The 6,206-nt window shown below is 39.4% G+C and overlaps 1 long non-coding RNA gene across 1 annotated transcript in view; it reads right to left on the bottom strand.

The window, feature by feature from the left end:
• Positions 1 to 1,796: 1,796 nt before the first annotated feature.
• LOC148504740 (uncharacterized) overlaps positions 1,797 to 6,206 on the bottom strand; it is a 92,070-nt gene continuing 87,660 nt past the window's right edge. Inside the window, exons 2-4 of the long non-coding RNA XR_015869910.1 lie at positions 5,490 to 5,651; positions 3,705 to 3,874; positions 1,797 to 2,982 (exon numbers count right to left, since the gene is read on the bottom strand). This is a non-coding gene — a long non-coding RNA (uncharacterized LOC148504740). The remainder of the gene's footprint in view (positions 2,983 to 3,704; positions 3,875 to 5,489; positions 5,652 to 6,206) is intronic.

Below are 6,206 nucleotides of genomic sequence, written 5' to 3'. Positions count from 1 at the left end.
TGAACAACTTTAGTAAACGATTTTAGTTAATTTTTTCAAGGGAAAAAATCGTTTACTAAAATCGTTCATTAAAAAAATCGTTGTGTGTGTATGCAGCTTTACCGTTTCTTAGGTGTTTTTGCAATCTATAATTGAGCAGGGACTGTTGTGATTAAAAACATTTCCTGTAAAGTCATGCATAATATGTTGGCAAAGTAGAAATACAGTTTAATAACAGTTATGCAACATCTGCTTTTCTACTCATTACAGTTTGGTGTGTTCTTTCATCATATACGAGATTCTGGCTTTGTGTTATTTGTATGTATATTAAGGCCTCAGTCCATGTAATGAATGGGATGTCGTTTGAACCTTCCAGTCTCTCTTTATATACACATTTGTTGCAAGCATCATGCTATCAATGCAATAAAAACATTGACATTTGCAATTGTGATACATGAAATAAAACAGATTTTTATGACTTCTTATTTTTAGGATTAATTTAACAAACATACAAGTTGAAACAAATGAATAGGGTGATCCTATAGCAGTAATAAACAGACAGGACTTTGAAATTAAATTTTACCTCCAGCAAGACCATTGCTATGATTTTTCAGGGTCAGGAAACTTGTTCATTGGAAAAGCTTTGTGGATCAACCTTTTTTCTGTTTGTTATAGATGAAAATTTGCATGAAGATTTATTCATTGTCTGTGTACCTGTTATTGCTCATGTCATTCTTACTTACTATTTAGGAGCAGTGGTAGGGATGGTCATCGACCATCAATAGTTAAGAACTATCAATAGTTAACTATTGATGGTTCTCTGCCATTGATGTCAGACTGGGAACCAATGTTTTTTTTTCTGGTTTCTGTCCCCGATGACACGGGGCTTAACCACTACCCTGGCATCCTGCTAAGTACCACCCCCCAATGCTGATGGCCCCCCATGCCCCCTGCAAAGGTGGCCATCGAGCAGTGCAACCCATTAATGGTTCACTACAGATGGTTTTGTGCCATTGGTGGTAATCGCAGATGGAACCATTGATGATGACCATCCATGGGCAGCCCACCAATGACAATCCTAAAATTAGGTTAGAGATGTGCGCCAGTCCCAGTGTTTTGTATCCGGATTCATCTTCGTGTTTTGGTTTAGTAAAACACCCTCACGTGTTTTGGTTTTGGATCTGTATTTTTAAAAATAAAAAAACAGCTATAATGACGTCATTTTGACCTGTTAGCATGCAATCCAAAACCCGAGTTTGGTTTTTAAATCGGAGTTCCGAACCGGAACTCAGTTCAACTCTGTACCCCAAAGTGATTTCGAACTCGGTTCGACTAAATTCGGTTGTTGTCGGTCCTCTGAGAACCGGAGCCGCACATGTGTACACTAGGTGTGAGCCTAGTAGTTCGGCGATCATGTTATTTTCCTTGCATCTGCAGGGCATGATGGGATTTGTAGTCCTAAGTATCTACACTGGATATTACTCTATGTACCTTCTATTCTTTATACAAAATGGAACCTTCAAATGTTGCCTCTCATGAATACCTACATCAACATCACATTAAGAATAAAGAAGATTAAGAACATTCTTGAGAGTTGAGACATAAAATAATCCTTTACTTGTAATAATACAAAGATCTATATAAGCTAATCTTGTCCAAGAAGGGTAAAACAACTCACAAGCTAAAATGAACTTTGAGATATGTAAATGGCGTAGTAAGATATATGAATACACATTTAAAGGTAAACATTACAGCACATTTCAACTTGCATAGAAATGCAAACAGCTTAGTTCAAAGGCTACCGAGACATGGGATATGAGTACATTTTTACCTCATCTCGCTAAGTCATGGGAGATAAAACTCCCTTTTGTTTGTAGGATTTAAAGCTGGAATGTTAGGTAGACCCTTCTGAGACCCGAGTCACAATGGTTTCTTAGAGTGTGGGATAGCTTAGGGCTTTAAGCCACTAATTAGCTATATTGTTTTACAGTATACAACTTGCACCGGAAGACTCTTGAAGAACACCCAAGGGATTGAGAGCAAAAAGGGATCATCTGACTCATTAAAAAAGAAATTCACATTAGACTGGACAATTTTCTAATTTAATTGGAATTATTTGGAAATATGTATATTACTTCCTCCCTACAATGTCAAAGTCTGTTTCAAGAGAGCTAAAAGTGAAAAATGCTTGTAGAATGAGAACCTGTGCAACCTTCACATTGTGATCTCAAACTTCATATGGTATAATGGTGCCTTATGCGAATAAACCTCATTAACTCTATTGTGCAGATTAGTAATAAATATATATATATATATATATATTTATATTCAGTGCATTTTGTTATGTTACAACCTTATTCCAATATGGAATAAAATCATTTTTGTCCTCAAAATTCTACACACAATACCCCACAATGATAACGTGTAAAAAGTTTTTTTGAGATTTTTACAAATTTAATTAAAAAAAAACACTAAGAGATCACATGTACAATAAAGTTACAGGCTGTCCATGGTGGTGCCTGTTAGATATGTTGGCGTCACACACTTAGCAGGGAAACATATTTCAGAGATGCCACATCTGTTTATGTGTGTATGAGCAATTATTCAATCATTTTCTCATGTAGTAAATGGAAGGTGGAATCCAGTCTTGTATCTGACACAGGCAGTAAGTGAGCAGAGCGGCGCCGGTTCCTGGTGGAAGGTCCCCGATGTTTCCTGGCTTCTGCAGCCGAAGGAGTAACGGGAAGAGAGAGAGCCCCTTCCGTTTCTGTACGATGACATCATCTGCTAGTGTCTAATGTCATTCCCTTCCATCCAGGTGAAGGGGATTTATACTCTTCCACCCGGTAACCCCTGGGGTTGCTGCTAGATCCTATGTGCAGAAAGGACCTCTGTGACGTTTCAACCACATGACCGCTCCGATTCTAGACCTAACCATCTGCCCGGGGCTGGGAGGAGTTCCATTAAAAACTTATGAATAATGGTGGATGAATTCGTGTATACCTGTGGAAACAACATTGAGATAAGCTTATTCATTTATCATTCCAGTACTGGTCCACTTATCAGTTTTTTTTAGCACATATTGGTGGCATTTGCACTTTATTGCACTAGAAGGCGCCTTTGTCATATAATATATATAGTCCAAGATAGAACCGGCACTCTGTATATGGTTAATCAATTTGCCAGAGTGCCCTCTGCCAGAAATCCAATAATCCAGCAAGAAGACAGCAGCACTCCCGGCGTTGTTTGGTAAATTAATGTAGTTTTATTGCATGCATAGTGAAGCCGACGTTTCAGGGCCACGCAGGACCCTTTTCTCAAGGTTGGCACTGCAATAGCTTAAGGTGCCCACACATATACCGATGTGCTCACGATACGATTTTATGGCCAATTTCCTCATGAACTTTCACGGGAGCTCCCTTGCCGTTGTGATCACGATTTGGAGTTAAAAATGTCCAATCTGACTAAAGATCCATCTTGCAGCCAATGCATTGTATCCCAGATTGGCTAATCTGCCCTGCAGCACGGCAGATCAGAAGATGCGATGTACGACAAGCGGGGACGCGCATCGGCATCATGCTCGTGAGTAAAAACTCACGATTTGTACTTTTTTTACCCTATTCGTCGTCACAATTCGTCGAAATCGGCCAAATCGTGTAAAATGTCGCTATATGTGTGGGCACCTTTAGTTTTAAATGACAAGACAAATCACAATAACTTCTTACCGTTAAGAAGAATCCTTCCTGCACGCTGAAGCAGGCCGGGGCAGGCAGGGGGTGAGGATGCCGTGCACGCGGCAAAGCTGGCCCCCGCTGAGGACGTCACTCCGAAGCTAGAGGGTTGTCATAGAAACAGCTCACAAGTCGGGTATGCTGTCTCCCCGGCCCACTGTCAGCTGCACAAGGAAAATTATACAAATTAGAACATAGTAACAGACCGGGAAACAAATCAACTAATGCACAGAATGAGCTGAGCAGAATGTAGAAAAAGGCAATCTTAACTAGATATAATTAAATTCTAAGTGTAAGCGCTGCCTCTGCAGTATATGTGTGTCTAGAAAGTAAGAGAGAACATAATTTATAAACACTTCAAATAATAATAATATGTTCATGCCTATATAATAAGAGGATGTACATGAAAATACTGGAAAAGTGTGGCTCAGAAAGAAGTATTGATTCAAATTACATAATAAGTAATATTTACAAAAACACGTTTAAAGATAATTTCTCGTTTAGTCCTGTGGGTTGGATGGTATCCAGTCTGTGTATCCATGTAGCTTCAAGGCGTAAGAGTTGTCCCTCTCTGTCTCCTCCATCCAATGAGACCGGGACATGATCAATAATAAGGTGTTTTAAAGATGATAATGGATGTTTGGCTTGTAAAAAGTGTATGGCAACAGGTTGGTCAGCAGTTTGTCTGGCGAGTGCTACTTTAATGGCAGAGTGATGCAATGCCATGCATTCTCTTACTGTCCTGGTTGTTTTACCCACATAATGGGAATCGCAAGAGCACACAATTAGATAAACCACAAAGGTTGAGGTACAGGTTAAAACATGATTAATATGGTATATTTTATCCCGATGTGGATGTTTAAACGTAGATCCCGTGAGCATGTGTTTACATGTGGTACACTTGGTACATGTATAGCAGCCTGTAGCTCGGGTGAGAAAAAACGGATTCCCTCTCTCGACATTACTAAACTTGGTGATATCCGTATGTACCACAATGTTCTTTATATTTCGGCCCCTTGTATAGCAGGCCATAGGCCGTTTACCCTTGAAACATAGAAGATCTTTATCCGAGGATACTAAAGGCCATAGTGCCCGTGTAGCCCTGTGTATTACGGGACTACTAGTTTGGTACTCGAATTTCCAGGGAATAACATTCCTGTTGTTCTTGGATCGAGGATTCAGTAGTTCTTCATGTTTTAACCACAAAACCTCATCTCTCTGTTTTCTAAGAAGAGGTAGTGTATAACCTCTCATTACGAAATTATCAATTATTTTCTCCAACTTCAATTTTGTGTGATTAAGATAATTAGAAATCCCTGCGATTCTAAACATTTGTGACTTAGGAAGCCCTCTGACAAGTGATTTTGGGTGGTGGGTAGTTGGCGCAAGTAAAGAGTGTTTTGGTCAGTAGGTTTTGAATAAACCCCTGTAATAATATGACCATCCTGAATCGTGACCTGTACATCCACATAATTCAACGTGGATTCACTATATTGATGTGTAAGTTTAATAGGCGAATCTTGAGTACTGATCTGATACATTAATGCTTCAATACCTCCAGTCCACAACATGAACAAATCATATATATATATATATATATATTCATATTCATTCTCTCTCTCATATGTATACTGTATGGAAGGAGATGGCACTCCACGACAATTGAAAAAACTGCAGACAAAATGGTGTCTTAATAGTCAATGTTTCAGAGCTCTCAGGCTCTTTTATCAAGACAAATATCACAAAGTTTACAAAAAACAGACATATATATACACATACCTGAGATAAATCACTGCAGTGCACAACCACGCTGTCCCTCCGGAGTCCCGATGACGTCATCGGCGTGAGACACGCTGGCGCTCGGTGACTCACTAGGGGGCGTGTAACTAACGTGAGCCATCACCATGGTAACCCCCTTATACACAATAGCACGGCAGCATGCTGTGAATGAAGAACAGATAATATTTCACTGGAAGAGTCTGGATACCAATCACAACTAAAACTAGTAATACCAAACGACCTGTGTCTCATTAAAGAGCAACATATCAACAGGTCTAGAATAATATCATGCATAGCAATAATAGAAGTAATGGAAGAACATCTGGCCTAAAGAAATATTATAATAATGACACTAGAATCACAAAAATTATAAAAAACAACTGAAGGACAACATTTCATTTAAACCTCCCAGATGAACAGTTTGCAAACAGTAAATCCAGAACGCTTCTTTCTGTAACAACGTTCTATCCCTGTCTCCTCCTCGAAGGTTTGGTGGAACCCAATCAATCATTTTAAACCTCATGGATGACAAGCTGTGATGGTGGTCCCTAAAATGCTTGGCCACTGGTTGATCAACAACCTTACCCTCAAGCGCAGCCCTGATGTGAGAGCGATGGAGAGCCATACGCTCTTTAATTTGTCTGGATGTTTTGCCGACATAATACATACCACATGGGCATCTAATGAAATATACCACAAATCGACTTGAACATGTTA

Source organism: Taudactylus pleione, unplaced genomic scaffold, assembly GCF_031769625.1.
Source record: "Taudactylus pleione unplaced genomic scaffold, aTauple2 ptg000457l, whole genome shotgun sequence".
Lineage (NCBI taxonomy): Eukaryota > Metazoa > Chordata > Amphibia > Anura > Myobatrachidae > Taudactylus > Taudactylus pleione.
This window is presented reverse-complemented; position numbering and strand designations above follow the sequence as displayed.